General features: G+C 46.7%; 1 long non-coding RNA gene across 1 annotated transcript in view; it reads left to right on the top strand.

The window, feature by feature from the left end:
* LOC311527799 overlaps positions 1–21,937 on the top strand; it is a 353,645-nt gene that overhangs the window by 172,556 nt on the left and 159,152 nt on the right. The window lies entirely within an intron of this gene.

Raw genomic sequence — 21,937 nt, forward strand, 5'->3', positions numbered from 1 at the left:
ATGGTTTTGTAGTTGGAAGAGAGCCTGAGACATAAGCCCGTGTATCAGAGGCTGGGTGTGAGGCCTGGGCTAAAGCAGTGGGCAGGCTTTGCTGGTATAAAGCAAAGTTAGCACAAGTCAGGCTGTGAGCAAATGTCTGGCTCTGCCGGCGTGCAAGCTCCCAGCACTGGGCCAGAGCAGGGCGGGTATTGCAGACACACATACATATTCCTAAGCAGCGCTAGAGGCGCAGAGCTCTCACGCAAACATATCCCAGAAGAGGGGTACGAGAACATCCTGATATCAAGGATGATACAAAAACATTCCTCAAGGATAACCGGAACACACTGACCCCTCCTAAAAGATAAGTCAGGATGACAGTGTGATGAATAGAGCTGTTTTAATGGAACTAACATGTACAAGGTGATGGGTAATAACTGGCCACATCAGGGGGCAGTAACTAAGTATATCAGAGGCAGTATGTAACTTGTTTGTATCAGGGTATAAAGATGTATCTCAGAGGGAGTATCTTTGTCCAGCTGAGGCGGGAATGGAAAGTCCCGCCATTCAGTGAGCAGTGTCTATTGTCCTGGGCATTCATGTCTTAGTAACCTCGGAGAGTCTGCCAGGTGCTATATACCATGCTTTGTCGACAATAAACCTGGCCTGGTGCCTTTGTACCTTAACGGATCTTGTGGTCATTGAGTGGTTTGCTTGAGGTCTGCTATGCCAGCTGTCTGTGCAGAGCTAGGGCAGCACACAGGGAGAACACACACATGCAGCCGAACATCTAACCACAGTTTTGTCTGATCAAAAAACCCCACACAATTTCATAAAAATAACAAAAACACATACTTTCAAACTTTCTGATTTGGGAGGAAGGGCCATTTATTAACAAAAATGCTTTCATTACAGAAGTGTCTACCTGCTCCAATATTGGGTGATAGATCATTCAGTACAAGGGATTGTTTTTTACAAGACAGTCAAGCTATGGCATGCTTTGGGTTGTGATACAAGGGGGTAGTTCTCCTTTTTCCGATAATAGCACCTAGCTCTTATCTAGCCCTTTTCATCAGTAGATCTCAAAGCATTTTAGTAAGGAGGTCGTGTGAAATGTTTCCACTGAAACTTTTTTTTTCAGTGAAAAATCCAAATTCAGAGACCCTGAAACAGTCCATGGATTTGTGATAATGTTGCTGAATTGAATCAGTCTGAAAAAAATAAAAAACAAAAAAAACCAAACCCCTGAAAAAATTCTGACCAAATGGAAATTTGTGATTTGACATTTCAAGAGGAAATATTTCGATTTTTCAATTTGAAATGACTTTGAGTTTGGAAATTTTCTTTAATCTTATTTTTTAATAAAAAAGTTTTTAAAGGCTCAAAGTCTAAACAAATCATTTAATTGGGGGTCAAACAAAACGTTGCTTTTGATCCTTGCTTTTAAATTCACCACATTTTTTTGAAATTTTTCATTTTTGGTTCAATTGAAAACTATTCTTGTTTCTGACAGTTTGGAATTGCCAGCAAATCAAAAAAATCCATGATTCGCCAGCCCTGCTCAGTACCATTATCTCCCTTTTACAAAGGGGGAAACTGAGGCAGAGAGCAAGTGAGGTGATGTGACTTGCCCAAAGCCATCCACAGGTGTGTGGCAGAGATGCAAACAGACTCCAGATCTCCTGAGTTCAAGTCCGATGCTCTATCCATTAGGCCATGCTACTTCAAAGGAGATGTGGATGAGCTCAGTTCCAGGAGTTGTGGTCATTCAGTAGCCAAGAAATATCATGGATCAAAGCTACAGGCTCTGGCTCAGGTTTTCTGCATTGCATCTAGAGCTTCCCGCCATGGCCAGGGAGAGCAGAGGTATTGCTTACTTTTTGACCGTGGCTGCAGAATCTTTTGTGTCTTAGATTACACTCAGATATGTTTCTCCTCAGTGCCCTCTCCATGCAGGGTAACCTGCTTAAGTAGACAGGGTCACAAACCAGTGCTGAGAAAGCAGAGTTTGGCCCTGTTCAAAGTAGAGGCTGATCCACACTTTGCTGCACTGGGGCATGTGCTTGGCTGAACTCTTATTGCACTGCAGTGAGCCAGCAGCTGGAGAATGCAGTACCACTGGATGCTTTATTTAAGATCATTGGCAAAAGCATAACAACTCCACAAGCTCCTTCCCTTTCTCCTTCATCTCCTTCTTCCCTACATGCCCTGTAGTGTCCCCTAGCACCTAGTACATGCACTCATTCCTGCTCTGTTCTCTCTGCACCATCTGTCTCCCTCTTGGGTACTGACTTGGCCCCCATCACTGTAGGAGCTGAGCAATTTACCATCTTGAATGGATTTTTCTTCCCAACACCAGTGGAGGCAGGGCAGTACTGTTATTCCCAGTGTACAGATGGTGAAACTGAGGCACAGAGCAGCCAAGGCCTAGATCCTCAAAGGTATTTAGGCTCCTAACTCCCATTGATTCCATTAGAAGGTAGATGCCTAAATGCCTTTAGGGAGCCAAGCCTACATGCTTTCCCATGTTCACACAGACAATCTTGAAGGAGCAGGAATTGAACTTGGGTTCCAGGCTAACACTCTAACTACTGGGCCACCCTTCTTAACACCAGTGCAGGCCATTGAGGGAGGGCTGTCTAACTCCAGATGCCACACAGAGCTCTCTTTCCCAGCTCAGCAGATGGAGTGCTGGGTGAGCAATCAAATCAGATGTGAACTGCAACCCCATGAAGGTGCTTGTTTGCTTCTTCCTCCAGAAACAGCGGCTACTGTTTTGGTTCTTAAATTCCCAGTGTAGCAGAGTGTTGGAGTGGGGCGGGGAAAACAAAGACTGAAAAGCCAGCTGGCATTCCATGTCTGAGTAGAACAGTCTGCAGCAGATGAAATTTTAGGCCTTGACGGCAGCCCTGGAAAGGATTTGTTGCCCCTCTTAAATAGTCAGTGTTTCAGAGAGAAGCATGCGTAATGAAACCACCCAGCGCAGAGTGCTCATTGATTTCCTCCAACTGCGGCATTCAGACCTACTCTGGGCAAAATCTCTCCATGCTGCAGCTCCATTCAAGGCAATTGGGACTTAGGCTAGGGATGAATGTGGCCCAACAGTTTATCACATTGCTCACTCAGATCCCGGGGAGGAGAGAAGAATGCAGCAGAAAGACCCTTGTGTGTCTGCGACCCACATGCATGCTAAACACCCTCCAGAAAAGTGGGTCTTCCCTGACAGCTGCCTCAGCATTTAATCTTTGGGGCCGGATGCACATTCAGATACTAGCGAATGTGCACATTCAAGAAGAGTTCTGGCTGATGAATGGAACTTCACAGGGGGAACAATAGCACAGCATGTACAATCATCAAGGGCAAAACAAGATATCAGCAAATGCTTGAAATGTTCCCCTGATCTTGGGAATTTACAAGGAAAAAGGTGCAACAGATTCACATTGGACTTTCCCCTCCCCCCAGGCTGTTTCTCTATTTCTGTGATGAAAGCACTTCTGGTTTTATTGGTATTATGGCTGAGCCAGAACCTCTTGAGATGCAAGCTCCTGGGCACCACTACTGCATGGGACTTTGTGCATTTCCCATAGAGAAGTACCCTTCTCCATACTTCTGGCTCAGGTCTACTTTCCATCAGCAGTGTCGCTGGTCTTCTCCAAAGATGGGTGACCCTGCGGGAAGTCTCCCTCCCTATAGTACCCTTGGGGGCTGGCACCACAGTAGAGTGGCAGAAATAGTGGAGCAGGAGCTCTCTCCAGTCATGAGGGCCCTGGCCGAGAAGAAGAGAGACCGAGGTTCAAGTCCCATCTCTACCATGGACCTTGGGCAAGCTTAGCCCATCTGTAAAATGAAGATGATAGCCATGCCCTACCTTGCAGGGCTGTAGTGGGACTAAATCCATTAGAGGTTGTGAGGTGCTCTGATAATGGAGGCTGCCCCAGGGAGGGGAGTTCAGATGTATTCTGCCAAAGCTGGGCTGCTGCCCTGAAGAGCTCCTGGAGTGCAGGCAGTGGCAGGACTGGGCTGCTGACTTTGCTGAGTAACGGTCTGCTGTGAGGAACAAACAGCTCACAAGCTGGCTCTGAGCCAGATGCTAGATGATTGGTTTTGCTGATACAGACTAACACGGCTACCACTCTGAAACATGGTACACATTGAATCAGAGTAGCCAATGCACTCGGCTAGGGCTAGAGAGTGTCTCCCTCTACTGCTAGGACCACAGTCTGCTATGGCCTCCACCGGCTGGACTTTGCCCAAGAGCTGGTGGCCTGTGCTTTGGGGTGAGAGGTCCCCTGGCTCAGTACTTGCTGATGGCCCTAGCATGGGCTCACTCCATGATCCACTGAGGAGCTGGATCAACAGGAGAGGTTTGAACAAGCAGCATGGGGAACTGTGTTAGCAGGAGGATAGGGACTCCAGAGGAAGGCAGATTGATGGGCCAGATCCTCACCCTAGATAATACAGAATGGATCTAGCAGAGCTGAAATGAATGTAACGACTTGGCATCAGTTAGTGGCCCATTTCTGAAGAAGGCAGTACTTGGAGGAATGCTGCTCTGGTATCGATCTTGGTATTTCTATGTCCTGCATCACCAGAGAGTCCTTCAGGCCAGAAGTACCGCTTCCAATGCACCGCTACAGACTAGGGACCGAATGGCTCGGCAGCAGTTCTGCAGAGAAGGACCTAGGGGTGACAGTGGATGAGAAGCTGGATATGAGTCAACAGTGTGCCCTTGTTGCCAAGAAGGCCAATGGCATTTTGGGGTGTATAAGTAGGGGCATTGCCAGCAGATCGAGGGACGTGATCGTTCCCCTCTATTCGACATTGGTGAGGCCTCATCTGGAGTACTGTGTTCAGTTTTGGGCCCCACACTACAAGAAGGATGTGGAAAAATTGGAGAGAGTCCAGCGAAGGGCAACAAAAATGATTAGGGATCTGGAACACATGACTTATGAAGAGAGGTTGAGGGAACTGGGATTGTTTAGTCTACAGAAGAGAAGAATGAGGGGGGATTTGATAGCTGCTTTCAACTACCTGAAAGGGGGTTCCAAAGAGGATGGCTCTAGACTGTTCTCAATGGTAGCAGATGACAGAACGAGGAGTAATGGTCTCAAGTTGCAGTGGGGGAGGTTTAGATTGGATATTAGGAAAAACTTTTTCACTAGGAGGGTGGTGAAACACTGGAATGCGTTACCTAGGGAGGTGGAGGAATCCCCTTACTTAGAAGTTTTTATGGTCAGGCTTGACAAAGCCCTGGCTGGGATAATTTAGTTGGGGATTGGTCCTGCTCTGGGCAGGGGGTTGGACTAGATGACCTCCAGAGGTCCCTTCCAACTCTGATATTCTATGATTCTAAGTATCTGAGCAACTAACAATTATCCATGGATTTGTCCTGACAGTACCCCTGGGAACTGAGACACAGGGTAGATGAACTGGGACTCAGGGGACCTGGGTTTAGTTCCCAGTTCCACCCCAGCTTTGCTGGGTGACCTTGGGCAAGTCACTGCCTCCCTGTGCCTCAGTTTCCCCATCTGTAAAATGGGGCTAATGACACTGACTGCCTTTGTAAAGTGCTTTGAGATCTATGGATGAAAAGTGCTAGATGAAAGCTAGAGATTATTTTTATTATTATGAAGTGACTTGCACAAGATCTGTGATTCTGGAGCCCCACTCCAGTAGTCTATCCAGTCCCAGACCAACCACCTACTGACCCAGGTGTGGCCATGGGGCAGCCTGCGGAGAATTCGCTTCCCCCTAGCAGTGCATCTAGAGGATAATCTTGGTGCCTGTTCTAAGATGAAGGAACCCCTCTGTACAGCTACAGGGCATATGTATTGGTCTCATTTCTCTTGTTTATTGGCGAGTTTACTCTGGGAAATCTAATCACCATTTTAGAGTTAATTTCCCTCACAAACCCCTTTACCCTACAGTTTATTTATATTAGCTCCTCTTGCGCAGAAGTGAATTAAATTCCTTTACCTCTCATTTGGCCTTTGTTCCTCTTGTTCCTTCTTGTCATCATTAATGAGCTCAATGCAGTTAAAGAAGTAAAAACATCCCAGTAAAAATCCCTCCCCACCCACCACTCTCCCCTGTTGCTCCAGGGCCAATGATAATTAATTGTGGAAATAAACTCCACTGGCACTGAGCAGAGCAAGACAAAACAGGGCCATGGCGTGAGGCCATGAGCCAGGGCCTGGAGTGAGGCCATGAAAGCTCAGCTGAGAGGGTGTGGTGGGGGGGGGAGGAGAGGGTGTGACTGCCATGGGTCAGCTGGAGGGGCAGGGCTAGCGAAAATGGGCAAGGGGTCAGGTTAGGAGTAGCTGGAACAAGGGAGTAGTAAGCTGCCTGCCTTCACTTTACGCACACCTTCCCATAACAGCAGTGACTGCTTGGCACACTAGTGGCAGGAGCAGGGGTGGAGAAGAGGCCGGGTTACAGCTCCACTCGTCTCCCCAAGGCTTGTTGAGCAAGGCAGCAATCTGCATCCTGACATATGTCCCTGCATTTGCACAGAGAAGTCCCTAGAAAGACACCTGCCCTCTGATGGAACAGGTGTAGCCCCCCCTTATCTGCTCTGCCCCCTAGGATGGAGGCTTAGCTGGCGGAATGGAAGTGGAGCAGCACCCGAAGGGTGATTGTGCACACGAGTCATTTGCAGGGAGGTTGCCAGCTCATCCAAGCAGCAGGAAAAGTGGAATCCTCCCATCAGCATGTCTCCTTTGTGACACAGACACACTGTCATGCTCCAAACTGTCACAAATGCAGCTGGCTCACTGGCCTCAGAGCTCCAGGAGGGGCCTCTCCCTTAGCTGGAAAATGGGCTACATCAGCCTCCTTGGCATACGTCACTTCATCCGATGAAGTGAGCTGTAGCTCACGAAAGCTTATGCTCAAATAAATTGGTTAGTCTCTAAGGTGCCACAAGTACTCTTTTCTTTTTGCGAATACAGACTAACATGGCTGTTACTCTGAAACTTGGCATACCTGTGTAAGCAGGGTCTGAATGAATGCTTCCCTGACAGCTAGCTGGAAGGGGAAGAGATTATGGATGTGTTTATGTAAATACAGTTTGCTCCTGCTCTGTTTACATATTCATCAGATACAGCTTTGTCAAAGTGATCAACTTTGGCTGGTGTTGGGTACAAATGACCTTAGTATTTAATGCAGGGGTAGTGAAATATGGGGTTATCAATGTTGTAATTCTTGTAGGAATACAGGAAAGCAGGACTGTGCTTAACCTGTCCCAAATGAGGAGGGGTCCTTCCTAGACTGATTTAACCTGTTCCTCCCCACTATTCAAAGACTGGAGCTAAATAGGCTTTGTTAGAAGCCTCTTTTGTTATTTTAATTGTTCAATCAGAGCTGAAACCAGTTGTGGAAAGATTGTGTTTCTGCCCAGAGGTGACAAATCACTGAGAGCCGAAATCCCTTGTGGCAGGACTGGAGTTCCTGCATAGAGCTAAAATCACTAAGAGACTGGCTGCCAGGGGCAGCTGGCAGGAGCCCTGACAATGGTTCGAGCATGGTAGTGTTCAACCACCACCCACCCTCACAGCAGGAGAAGAATTTATGCAAATGTACCCATGAACTGTGGGTCTGTGCTGAACAGGCACAGCAACTGACAGTGGGGTGTAAACGGGGGAGGGGGTACCCGACAAGGACTTGGGTTTTGGAATCAAGAACCTGAAGCAAAGGACACTGCCCAGCATACTCTGAGGATGATGTCTTGCTCATGCTTTTATGTTTATGAATACCACTTATGCTGTTTTCTCAGACTAATGCTAGGATACTTTCATTAAAGAAACTCTTTCTACCTCAGACTCTGTACCTGAGAGAGGGGGAAAATTCCTCTGAGAGGTGCCCGCAGAGTGAAATTTTCCCAGGTTACTGGGTGGGGGCTTGAGATGGTTTTGGTTATATTGTTGAAAAGAAACCCCCCCTAGATATTGAACCCGGCCCTTCTTGCTGCCCACTCCAACTGGGAGAAGGGTTACATTTTTTATAGTCTTTCCTTCTTTTTCCAAGAATGCTGACATCTTCTTTAAAAATTCTACATTTGAGGCAGGGGCCACTGGGGCCTGGCCCCCCGCAACTACTATCTTCCATATGCCGCTGGATGCTGCTATCTCACTTGGAACCTGCAAGGATTCCACAGCCACTGGCAGCTGACACAAAACTGCAAAAGCCTTTTCCGTCTTTTGAAATCTGCGCCCACACACTTGGCAATTATAGACTCATAGACTTTAAGGTCAGAAGGGATCATTATGATCATTTAGTCTGACCTCCTGCACAACGCAGGCCATAGAATCTCACCCACCCACTCCTGTAACAAACCCCTGACCTATGTCTGAGCTATTGAAATCCTCAACTCATGGTTTAAAGAGAATCCTCCAGCAAGTGACCCGTGCCCCACGCTGCAGAGGAAGGCAAAAAAGCCCCAGGGCCTCTGCCAATCTGCCCTGGAGGAAAATTCCTTCCCGACCCCAAATATTGTGATTAGCTAAATCCTGAGCATGTGGGCAAAACTCACCAGCCAGACACCCAGAAAAGAATTCTCTGTAGTAACTCAGATCCCACCCTATCTAGTGTCTCATCACAGGCCATTAGGCATATTTACCGCAAGTAGTCAAAGATCAATTAATTGCCAAAATTAGGCTATCCCATCATACCATCTCCTCCATAAACTTATCAAACTTAGTCTTGAAGCCAGATATGTCTTTTGCCTCCTCTGCTCCCCATGGAAGACTATTCCAGAACTTCACTCCTCTGATGGTTAGAAACCTTCATCTAATTTCAAGTCTAAACTTCCTGATGGCCAGTTTATATCCATTTGTTCTTGTGTCCACATTGGTACTGAGCTTAAATAACTCCTCTCCCTCCCTGGTATTTATCCCTCTGATATATTTATAGAGAGCAATCATATCTCCCCTCAGCCTTCTTTTGGTTAGGCTAAGCAAGCCAAGCTCTTTGAGTCTCCTTTCATAAGCATCCGATGAAGTGAGCTATAGCTCACGAAAGCTTATGCTCAAATAAATTTGTTAGTCGCTAAGGTGTCACAAATACTCCTTTTCTTTTTGCAGATACAGACTAACACGGCTGCTACTCTGAAACCTTTCATAAGACACGTTTTCCATTCCTCAGATCATCCTAGTAGCCCTTCTCTGTACCTGTTCCTGTTTGAATTCATCCTTCTTAAACATGGGAGACCAGAACTGCACACAATATTCCAGATGAGGTCTCACCAGTGCCTTATATAATGGTACTATCACCTCCTTATCTCCATTGGAAATACCTCGTTTGAGCATCCCAAGACCGCATTAGCTTTTTTCACGTCCATATCACATTGGCGGCTCATAGTCATCCTGTGATCAACCAATACTCCGAGGTCCTTCTCCTGCTCTGATATTTCCAAGTGATGCGTCCCCAGTTTACAGCAAAAAACTCTTGTTATTAACCCCTAAATGGATGAGCTTGCACTTTTCCCTATTAAATTTCATGCTATTACTATTACTCCAGTTTAAAAGGTCACCCAGATCTTCCTGTATGATATCCCACTTTTACCCCAGATAATTACAGATATACAGATAATCTCTGTATTGGCAATATCTCCCAGCTTCGTATCATCTGCAAACTTTATTAGCACATTCCCACTTTTTGTGCCAAGGTCAGTAATAAAAAGATAAAATAAGATTGGTCCCAAAACCAATCCCTGAAGAACTGCACTAGTAACTTCCTTCCAGCCTGACAGTTCACATTTCAGTAGGACCCGTTGTAGTCTCCCCTTTAACCAGTTCCTTATCCACCCTTCACTTTTCATATTGATCCCCTTCTTTTCCAATTTAGCTAATAATTCTCCTTGTGGAACCGTATCAAATGCCTTAATGAAATCGAGGTAAATTAGATCCACTGCGTTTCCTTTGTCTAAAAAATCTGTTACCTTCTCAAAGAAGGAGATCAGGCTGGTTTGGCACGATCTACCTTTTGTAAAACCATGTTGTATTTTGTCCCAATTACCATTGACCTCAATGTCCTTAACTACCTTCCCCTTCAAATTTTTTTCCAAGACCTTGCATACTACAGGTGTCAAACTAACAGGCCTGTAGTTACCCGGATCACTTTTTTTCCCTTTCTTAAAAATAGGAACTATGTTAGCAATTCTCCAGTCATATGGTACAACCCCTGAGTTTACAGATTCATTAAAAATTCTTGCTAATGAGCTTGCAATTTCACATGCCAGTTCCTTTAATATTCTTGGATGAAGATTATCGGGGCCCCCCGATTTAGTCCCATTAAACTGTTTGAGTTTGGCTTCTACCTCGGATGTGGTAATATCTATCTCCATATCCTCATTCCCACTTGTCATCCTACCATTATCCCTAAGATCCTCATTAGCCTCATTACAGACTGAGGCAAAGTATTTGTTTAGATATTGGGCCATGCCTAGATTATCCTTAACCTCCACTTCATCCTCAGTGTTTAGTAGTCCAACTTCTTCTTTCTTTGTTGTCTTCTTATTTATATGGCTATAGAACCTTTTACTATTGGTTTTAATTCCCTTTGCAAGGTCCAACTCTACATGGCTTTTGGTCTTTCTCACTTTATCCCTACATGTTCTAACCTCAGTGAGGTAGCTTTCCTTGCTGATCCCTCCCATCTTCCACTCCCTGTACACTTTCTGCTTTTTCTTAATCAGCTCTCTGAGATGCTTGCTCATCCAGCTTGGTCTACAACTCCTGCCTATGAGGTTTTCCCCCTTTCTTGGGATGCAGGCTTCTGATAGTTTCTGCAACCTTTACTTGAAGTAATTTCAGGCCCCCTCTGCTTTTAGATCTACAAGTTCTTCAGTCCAATCCACTTCCCTAACTAATTTCCTTATTTTTTTAAAGTTAGCACTTTTCAAATAAAAAACCCTAGTCACAGATCTATTTTTGTTTATCCTTCCATTTAGTTTGAACTGAATTAGCTCCTGATCACTCAAACCAAGGTTGTCCCCTACAACCATTTCTTCTGTGAGGTCCTCACTACTCACCAAAACCAAATCTAAAATGGCCTCCCCTCTTGTTGGTTCAGCAACTACTTGGTGAAGGAATCCATCAGCTATCACATCTAGAAAAATATGAGCTCTATTATTATTACTAGCACTCATCCTCCAGTCTATGTCTGGGAAGTTAAAGTCTCTCATGATCACACAATTTCAATTAGTATTTACTTCATTTAAAACATTAAAGAGGGCTCTATCCATATCCAAATTGGATCCCAGCAGTCTATAGCACACCCCAAGCACCATCCCAGGGGAGGCTCTAGTAGTTTTCTTGCCCAATGTGTTTTTTGCCCAGACAGACTCTGTCTTATCCATTCCATCGCTTCTTATTTCTTTACTGTCTACCTCATCATTGATATACGATGCTACTCCACCACCTTTACCTTTATTTCTGTCATTCCTAAACAGCACATACCCTTCAATACCTGTACTCCAGTCATGACGACTATTCCACCATGTTTCTGTTATCCCTAGAATATCTGGTTTCACTTCCTGCACCAATAGCTCTAGTTCCTCCATTTTGTTACCGAGGCTCCTCGCATTGGTGTACAAACATCTTAATTTTGCTGTTTGGCTTCTTTCACGTTCTTTACGCAATTAAGCACAGACATTCTACCACCAATATCACCTATTAGACTGGTATCTACACTACCCTTCCTCCTTATGTCCATTCTCCTACCCATGGCTGTATCCTTTCTTACTTCATTTTCTTCCCTCTCAATGTTAAAATCTGGTGTTGAGATTACCTGGGCATCTCCCAACCATCTCCCCCAAATTTCTAGTTTAAAGCTCTCTTAATCATTTGTGCCAGCCTTCATCATAGAAGTCTATTTCCCTCCCTACTCAGGTGAAGTCTATCCCGAGAGAACTGTCCTCTGTCCATGAATGCTTCCCAGTGGCCATACATCCCGAAGCCCTCCTTATAGCACCACTGCCTGAGCCATCTGTTGATCATCATAATCTTGTCACACCTTTGTTGCCCTTCTCTAGGAACAGGCAGAATCCCACTGAGGATCATCTGAGCCTCAATTTCCTTAAGTGTCTTCCCCAGCCTGGCATAGTCTCCCTGATATGTTCCAGCAAGAATCTAGCTGTATCATTTGTTCCCACATGAAGGATAATTAGGGGATTCTTTCCTGCTCCCTTTAGGATCCTTTTCAACCTCAGGTCCACATCCTGTATCTTAGCACCCGGCAGACAGCACACCCTTCTGTTCTCTGGATCATCTCTGGTTACAGGCCTGTCTATTCTTCTCAGTAAGGAGTCCCCAGTCATGTAGACCTGCCTTTTCCTGGTGATGGTGCGATTCTCCGGTCTATCCCCGTTCCCTCTGGCTGCAAGTCCTATCGATTCCTATTGTCCCTTGCAATCCTCTGCAACCCATCCTGTATCCTCCTGGGGCTCATATTTGGTGTTGTTATCTCCATTGACTCTTCCCCTCTTCCTATAGTACTAGCTGCTCTTCTCTTCTTCCTTACCCTCTCACCTTCAGTGACCACCTGCTGTGCCCCTTCTTCATTTTCCAACTCCGCAAACCTGTTCCTGAGCTCTATTTCTCCTTCACTAGCCCGTGTTTTCCTCTGCCTGGTGTTAGAGGGCTTATTCCTTCATCTACTTACTTCCCTGATCCTTCTCACATGAACAGAGAGCTACAATACCCAAAGTCCAAAGGTGCAAACAATTTGATGTTTATTGGGGTGAACTTCCATCAAGCATGATTCCAGTTTCCTTCCTTAGTGTCCCCCTTCCCAGCTCTGACGCCACAAAGCCTTACCTGTGTCCCTGTTCCCATTTCCCCCCTTAGCAAAACATGATTCCAATTCCCCACCCCCATTCCCTGTTCCCATTTCCCCCACACACACTTCCTGATTGACTGCAGAATATATAGTAAAACTTGAGTTCTGCTTAGCTATACCTTAACCAATCATTTTACTGAAAAGTAACTAACCAATCCTAACATATTGTAACATGATTATTTAACCAATTATATCCCACCACCTTAATTTGTTTACACCCAGCAATATTAATTATACAGCAGACAGAAACAATCACAGAACCAGACAGAGATTATACAGACAAACAATGGCAAAGTGGGAACTATAATGACAACGCAATACAGAAGTGAGGATTTCACCTCCCAGCTATTGATAAGTGAGTTCTTGCCAGACAGGATGCTATCAAACTAAGTTTCCTTTTATATCTTCTAGGCACTTCCCTTTCTCTGGAGGCGATAGGCACTATCAGGGCAGGATTGTATTCCTAACAGCCCAATAGCACCTTATTTCAATGTGACTAGGTTGGAATGTGAGGATATGACCGTTCGCTTCCCAGCTTATGGCTGCCTCTGCCGCTTAGCCAAAGGCCTTAGCCTGAGAACAGGGCCTCAGACTGTAACAGTAAGAGAAGGCCCTTACACCGGCAGACAGTGATTTTGATTCTTTCTTTTATACCTCTATTACTAGCCAAGTGATAAGAATACACCTAAATTCTTAAAGTCTAGGTCTTTGTAGACAGGCCTGAATATCTATATCCTAACACTCTTAGTCACATGCCTCCACTGTCCACTTTCCTCACCCGGCAGTCTCCCCTCAGAGTTCTTTGGTCCTGCTTCCATCTGCAAGTCTGAGCTTTTCCCTTCAGCTTCCTCATGTCTTTGCTACATCATTTGCTCGAACCCCCTTCTAAACTCAACCGGAGTTTCCACCTCCATCTCCAATCCTCAGATCTTTTCCTCCATCAGCTCTATCAGGCAGTGCTTCATGCAGAAGAAACTCTTTTCAGGTACCCCCTCCGGGATCATGTACATGCCACAGCTTCCACATCCAGTCATCTTCATTGTGTCTTCCACTGCTTGAGTCACTACCACTGCTGCCTCTGTATCTGTCATAGCCTTCTCTCCTAAGTCCTGTTCATCCAGGAAACACAAACCAAACCAAAACACCACAACCCACAGCAACACAAACCCCCAACGAGCACCAAAATACTGCCAGACCACCACACACTCCCTTCACTAGCCTGTCTGTTCCTCTGCCTGGCTCTCTTGGTCTTCCCCCCAAACTCCCCTTGCAAACTCCCACTCAAACGCCCCTGTTTACAGCTCTGTCTGATGGCTCCTGTGTCGCTGCAGCTGTCTATATCCAATTGCTCAGGGAGTCACTTGCTTTTCTTAAAGTGGTTTCAATTAAGCCCTCCTCAAAGGCCTCAGGAATCCCTACTACTAGCAGGCATTTCTTCAGGTCTATATTCATCCCCTTGCACCACTCCTCTAATATATGGATAGCCATCAGCTCAGATCATTTGGTCCAAACAGATTTTGCTCATACACATATAACTTTTTATACACCAGCCATACATACGTCTCAGAATTATATTAATGATAGGTGTACCACTGGCTTTCATAAAAGACCTTTCTCACCACACTTGTATAGTATGAAAATATTGCATACAGACAATTGATTCAAGTCACTTGTTTTGTGTAGGGTGTCTGGTCCCTGATTGTCACAGGGTCTGGGAGGCTCTGGCCCCTACTGAGTTTCCACACTCACCTGGATGGCTGTAGTTTGTATTTACTCCTCTGCAGGCAGATTGCTGTAAGCACCCAATTGTAGGGCATCTCTGAGCCTCCAGCTACTGCTCCGACCACTTACAGGCTGCAAAGACTTTCCCCATGACAGGAGTTTCACTATCACATGTAAGCAGGGTCTGAATGAATGCTTCCCTGACAGCTAGCTGGAAGGGGAAGAGTCTATGGATGTGTTTATGTAAATACAGTTTGTGCCTGCTCTGTTTACATATTCATCAGATACAGCTTTGTCAAAGTGATCAACTTTGGCTGGTGTTGGGTACAAATGACCTTAGTATTGAATGCAGGGGTAGTGAAATATGGTTACCAGTGTTGTAATCCTTGTAGGAATACAGGAAAGCAGGACTCTGCGTAACCTGTCCCAAATGAGGAAGGGTCTCCCTCAGTTGAAAGAACCTCATTAAGCAGGGGCTCAACTGTCAGAACCTTGTGAAAGTGAGAGGGGGTAGGTGTTGGTGCCCTTGCTCTTGCCAGGAGGCTGCATATTCTCAAGGGTCCTTTCTTGTCTGGTTTTACCTGTTTCTCCCCACTGTTCAATGACTAGAGCTAAATAGGCTTTGTTAGAACTCTCTTTTGTTATTGTAATTGCTCAATCAGAGCTAAAACAAGTTGTGATAGGACTGCGTGTTTGCCCTGGCTGCTTAGAGCTGAAATCAATTTTGGTAGGACTGTGTTTCTGGCCAGAGCTGAAAATTGCTGAGAGCTGAAATCACTTGTGGCAGGACTGGGTTTCCTACACAGAGCTAAAATCACGAGACTGGCTGCCAGGGGTAGCTAGTAGGAGCTCTGAAAGTGGTGCTAGCATGGTGGTGTTCTCCACCACGCACCCTCGTGATGGGAGAAAAATTTATGCAGATGTACCTATGCACTGTGGGTCTGTGCTTACCAGGCACAACAACTGACAGTGGGGTGTTAACGAGGAAGGGGGTACCCAACAAGAACTTGGGTTTTGGAATCAAGAACCTGAAGTAAAGGACACTGCCCAGCGTACTCTGGGGCAGATGTCTTGCTCATGCTTTTATGTTTAAGAAACCCCTTAGATATTGAACCCAGTCCTTCTTGCTGTCCACTCCAACTGGCAGAAGGGTTACATTTTTGATAGCCTTTTCTTCTTTTTCCAAGAATGCATCGCAAGCACATTAATTTGGGGGAAACAGTCTTGTTACTTTTGAATAAGTCATATAATATAATAAACAAGCCTGCTCTATACAAAGGAGTGTGGATTTCCCTGTCAGGGTCTTGAGTACAAGCAAAGGACAAGGAAAGGCCATTTACATCTTAGGTAAACAAAGACATACAGCAGAGGAGAAACACTCAATTGGAGGATACCGGTTAGAAGAACACATTTCAAAGGTGCACTGGTCTATACCTCTTTAGTTACCCATCACTTAGGGAACAGAAAGACAGCCCCTCTGGGTTCTCTCGCCTGGAGGGCTGGAGATGCTGTAAGTGAGACAGAAGCTTGGGCAAAGATTGCAACTTTCTAAAATTAAGTTTTAGTCACTAGGAAGTGATTTTGTTTGGTTTTGTCTGTAACCCTTTTCTATCACTCTTGTTCTTGCTTGATATCACTTAAATCTGTGGCTATTATTGCTAAACTGATTGTTGTTTTATTACAAAGCTACACAGTGCTGCATGTTAAAGTGAGGCGGGACACCTCAGCTAACCACCTGATCGGGGTGTGCACTGTTTCTTGGAGGCAGCAAATGTCTCCATTTCCACGAGTGTCCAGTGAGAGAGGCTGGACGTGGCAGGAGCTCAGAACAGCCAAGGCACGGCTCAGACTGGCAGAGTCTCAGGGCGGGTGCTGGTGAAGTGGGTGTGGCAGGGAGCTGACCACAGTTCAAGCCCTAGCACAGCTCACTCTTGGCTTAACTCCGGGGTTTATGGGGCTGAGTTCTTTGAGAAGAATGTCACAGACCTGCCCTCCCCCTGTCAGGATAGCAGCTGGTGAATGACACAATCCAGCTGCTGTCTTGTCCCGAATAACGGCGGATGTAGCTGGGTTCCTCACACCAGCGCTGAGAATGGCTCAGTGATTCTCCTCTCCACGTGGAAACACACACAGGCATGCAGCTGAAAGTGACCTCACTCCCCAATGAGTAGCAGACGAGGTGGGCGGCGTGGGAATTTGTGTGCCATCATGGGAAGGGGTACTGAGGGTGATGCGTACCATTGGCTGCTTGCAGCATGGACCATGCATGTCAGTGAATTGCCTTCTGCCTGAGTGTGCAGGTGTCTGTGCAATGCCTGATATTGCTGCACACACAAGCAGTGGCCTCTGGGCAACATTCAGGAGCCCCATGGAGAAAACAGCCTCTTTTGCCCCTGTCATAAATACAGAGGGAAGGGTAAACACCTTTAAATCCCTCCTGGCCAGAGGAAAAACCCTTTCACCTGTAAAGGAGTTAAAAAGCTAAGATAACCTCGCTGGCACCTGACCAGAATCACCAATGAGGAGACAAGATACTTTCAAAGCTGTGGGGGGGAAGAACAAAGGGTTCTCTCTGTCTGTGTGTTGCTTTCGCTGGGACCAGAGCAGGAATGCAGGTCAGAACTCCTGTAAAGAGTTAATAAGCAATCTAGTTAGATATGCGTTAGATTCTGTTTTCTTTAAATGTCTGATAAGTTGTGCTGAATGGAATGGATATTCCTGTTTTTGTGTCTTTTTGTAACTTAAGGTTTTGCCTAGAGGGATTCTCTATGTTTTGAATCTGATTACCCTGTAAGGTATTTACCATCCTGATTTTACAGAGGTGATTCTTTTACTTTTTCCTTTAATTAAAATTCTTCTTTTAAGAACCTGATTGCTTTTTCATTGTTTTTAAGATCCAAGGGTTTGGGTCTGTGTTCACCTATGCAAATTGGTGAGGATTTTTATCAAGCCTTCCCCAGGAAAGGGGGTGTAGGGCTTAGGGGGATTTTGGGGGGAAAGACGTTTCCAAGTGGGCTCTTTCCCTGTTATTTTTGTTAGACGCTTGGTGGTGGCATCAATAAGGTCCAGGGACAAAAGGTAAAATAGTTTGTACCTTGGGGAAGTTTTAAACTAAGCTGGTAAAAATAAGTTTAGGGGGGTTTTCATGCAGGTCCCCACATCTGTACCCTAGAGTTCAGAGTGGGGAAGGAATCTTGACAGCCCCAAAGCTGTTGGGAGGAGACACAGAGGGAGACTAAGGGCAGGCCTGGCTTCTGGTGGCTTGTGCCCTGTGCACAAAGTGGTGGTGAGAGGCTGGAGGGGGCCCTCTCTGTGACCCCTAGTGTACTCATGCAGCAAGTAACCCAGATACTGGTGCTTCCATCTGCAGAGCAAAATGCTGATAACCCTCCCACGCTGGAGGGCACTAGACACACCCATATGGGTTTGGCTAAGGAGGACAGGCCAATCTGCACCCCTGCCTCTTGACAGAACCAGCTGGTGGTCAGAGAGCAGCAAGTTCAGCCCCTTTTTAAAAGGGACATGGCCAGGGTGCCCTCCCCCAGCACCGTGATGACACCCTGTGCCTGCCTCTGCAGCGCCCCCTTTCCACACACATCCTCAATGCCTTACTGTAGCGGGTTTCAGACTAGCAGCCGTGTTAGTCTGTATCCGCAAAAAGAAAAGGAGGACTTGTGGCACCTTAGAGACTAACCAATTTATTTATTTATTTATTTGAGCATAAGCTTTTGTGAGCTTATTTTAGTGTAGTGGGGCAGTCACCCTGCTCCAGTCAGAAAGGGGTTAAAACCAGCTCTGGGAAAAGGCTGCCCTGAGGAGCCAATCAGGGAGGAGCAGGTAGCCAATCCAGGCCTGGGAGGGCTGGTATGAAAAGGGCTGTGAAGTAGGCAGTCTCACTCCAGCCTTGGGGTGCAAAGGACCTGGTTGCCCAGGAGCAGAGCAGAGCAGAGCAGAGCAACGGAGCTCAGGCCTGGTGACCTGACAGGCAGGCCTAAGGAAGTACTGGGGCTGCAGGGAAAGGCAGTAGGTCCAACCCCCTAGCCAATGATGAGCGGCCATTGCAGACTGCAGTTTTCCCCTGAGCACTGGCAGTGGGTCACTAAGGTGAGGTGGGCTTCCTGGGTTCAGGGCACAGTGGTATGGGAGGGATGTGGAGTCTACATGTGGCAAAGAGAAAGGGACTGCAGAGGGGCAGGTAAGGGCAGGGAGATACCACTGAGAGGAGAGCGCTCCTGAGCTGGATAAGCTAATTCCCAGACTGACCAGCAGGAGGCGCTGTGCCGGTGAGTCAGCACTCTGCTACACTTAGCGATGTCTAAAGCTACCATGCTGTTTGTAAGGAGCAGCATTCAAAGCAGAGGCTTTATGATGGGTCGGGGGGTTCAGTCAGCATTTCAGGCTGAATCTCCGATGATATGATGAGAAAGCAGGAATTAGTCCGATTGCTTTGTAGTCCACAAGGGAGCAAGCTGCTCCTAGGTCTGGCTTGTCAGTTTAATTCCATCCAAAGAGCCAATGGATTTTCCAACTGTCACAAGTTATTTGTTTGTCTCTTTCTCCCAGCTCTGAGTCCCAGTTCCCCAGCTACCTCTGGCGCTGAAGATGCACTTCTCTTTAGCCTGGTTTTTACTCTGATTTCCCACCCCATCCCCCTCAATACTTTGAGTTGTGACTGTGTGAACTGCCAAGGAACTGTGGCGTTTGCTAGTATGTAATGCAGGGAGGCCAATCAATAATTAAAAGGCAAAGCCAGGCACAGCTCAAGCATATTGTTCCTTGGAAGCCAGGCTTGCTCCAAAACATTGGTGGTGTGTTTAGAAAGGGTATGAGAAAACCTCCTTTGGAGGTGGGAGTGAAAAAAAGAGGTGCGGAGAGCTGAAAATAATAATTACCTGCAGAACTCACTGCTGCATGATGGCATGGGGCAAATAGGAGCATACATTTAAAAAGAAAAAAGACCATACATTGATATGAATAAGGATACCACCTGCAGTGACACTTAGCCAGGCTGTAATATACAAGGGCATTAAGTTGTCATCTTTCCAGGGCATAGACCACCTCTGCTATACATTTGTAAAGCACCTAGCACAGCGGGGCTCTGAGGCTGGCTGGGAACTTGAGATGCTCTTCTAATATAGATAAATAATCATAATCTTCATGCTTCAGGACATAAACTGATCACTAGCTGGTCTGCTACACTCTTGTCTTCTGCCACACACATAACCCTCTGCTGGGAGGAAGAGTGAGGTTGGCAGGGTCCCCTGTGTAGTAAGTCTTGAAGTTCATCTCTCTCAGACCTCTTGTTCCAAGCTCTCTGCAGACACAGGAAGGCATCATGACAGTGGTTACACTCAAGTGTTTTTTCCAAGCTTTCTGTTACAATCATAAAAATTTGAACCAGTTTGAAATGTGGGCTTGGTTTGTTTGTTTTCAGGGAAATCTGAGTCAGATGGAATCATGTGACTCCAGGAGCTGGGGCTGTAGTGCCAATGCCTTAATCCAGCCCTGGATGTCCAGGTTAGCATGATGGTCCCTGCTGGAAAGTGGGGTGCTACCCAGGTTTCTAGAGCAGTAGATGGTCCTCTGGGCTTACCTCTCTATGTACCTACTCCCGTCTTGCAGAGGTTGGGCTCAGCTGTCATGCTGGGTACTTTTGCTGCCCACCTGTCTTCAGAAGCCAAGTGGATTTAAGGGGAAACAGGAACCATTGTGATACGTTTCCTTCACCCTAACCCATCGCCTAATTAGCAGAATCCAGTAGCCAACCTCAGGCAAGCTCTGCTCATTAACAGCTCCGAGACTCGTCTGGGTTGCCACTCCATGACATAGAGCAAGGAGAGTCTCTCCTTGGCGTGCTGCTTCTAGGAGCACACGGAGTAGCAGGCAGGTAGTTCACTCATAACACATACACATAGCGTTCCCAGGCCACAGCAAGCTGGTCCTGAGCATCTGAGGGCCACAGTCATTCAAATCCTGGACCAGCCCTGATTAGTAACAGTTGTCATCATTGGGAATTGACCCCAACACCTCCAGCACACACAGCATGAGCTCCTGCCAGTGGAGCTAAAGGGGCGGCTGTAGCAGACCCAGTGGCCTAGTGGTTAGAGCACTGTACCTGGACTCAGGAGACCTGGGCTGTATTCCAGGCTTGGCCACTGACCTGCTATGTGACCTTGAGCGAGTTACTGCCCAGCTATGTGCCTCAGTTTCCCCATCTGTAAAATGGGGATGATGATACTGACCTCCCTTGTAAAGCCCTTACAGAGCTAAGGATTATTGCTATTCTCTGTAGCTCAGGCACTCCAGAGGCTGGTCACCCAGGGAGTTTCACCTTTCTTTGCCAGGAGGAGATCTGACCATGCAATAATGGTGAGAACAGTTTTGCCACTGAGTCTGTGCACCGAGACCTGCTGGATTTTACAGGCCCTGTAATACACAGATCTGGACCCAAAGTTCTGCTGCTGCTCAGAGCTCCTTGTTCTGCTCCTTTAACACAACCTGGCAGAGTGACAAGCTTCTGATCGCACTGGTAATTACGCAGTACGTCAGTTCAAACCCCAGCAGAATCGAGCTCATCCATTGAACTGTTCACTCATGTAACTTTCCATTTGACAAGACTCTGACTCCCCCAGGAAATCAGGGCATTGACATGAGATCACAGTGGTTCATCTCCGTTCAAACCCTCCTCCCCACCCCCTGCTCAGCCTAACATGCTGGCTTAGGTCAGGTTGCCACTGGCGTTAGAGGTATTCTTCGAGGGTTCATCACTTGGCATAATCTTTAACTGAAGATTCATCTTTAATTCCTGGAGGCTCCAAGATACCCCTGGAGGGTTGGCAACCCTAGATTTAGGCCTTAGCTGCACTGGAGTTTCAAACACCAGGGCTGCTTCCTGCTGCCAATCAAATGTGACTAGGGATTTCAGAGGCCCAACTCAAGACACTTTAAAGGTGATGTCAGAAAAGGGTCAGGCAACCACGCCCTGAAAACCAGGCCCTGTCAGGTGCCTCCAGTTGGGCACCATCTCCAGCGGCAGGGTCTGCAGCAGTGATGGGCAAGGTCAGAGTGCATCTGGCCCTCGTGGGAGAAGGGATGTTTTGCTCTCTCAAGCTGAATGCCTTTCCCTGTGAGTCCATGGATCAAGCCAGCCTGGCTCAATGGTGGCCTATAGCCCTGATACCCGGGTAGTGCTGGCTCTGAGACCCTGCAGTAGCTGGGGCATTCCCTGTTCATTGGGACCCCAGGATCCCACCCCACTCAATCTGCAATCAGAGAAGTTGCTGCAGGGAAGCTGTGTATTTAATCTTGGCAGCCAATGAAATGGCTTTTGAGAGATGGGGCTTGAACCAGGCTGGTTCTTTGGCCTGTTACCTTGTTATGGCTCACAAGCCAAGGAAGA

Source organism: Lepidochelys olivacea (assembly GCF_965140295.1).
Source record: "Lepidochelys olivacea isolate rLepOli2 genome assembly, chromosome: 10".
Lineage (NCBI taxonomy): Eukaryota > Metazoa > Chordata > Testudines > Cheloniidae > Lepidochelys > Lepidochelys olivacea.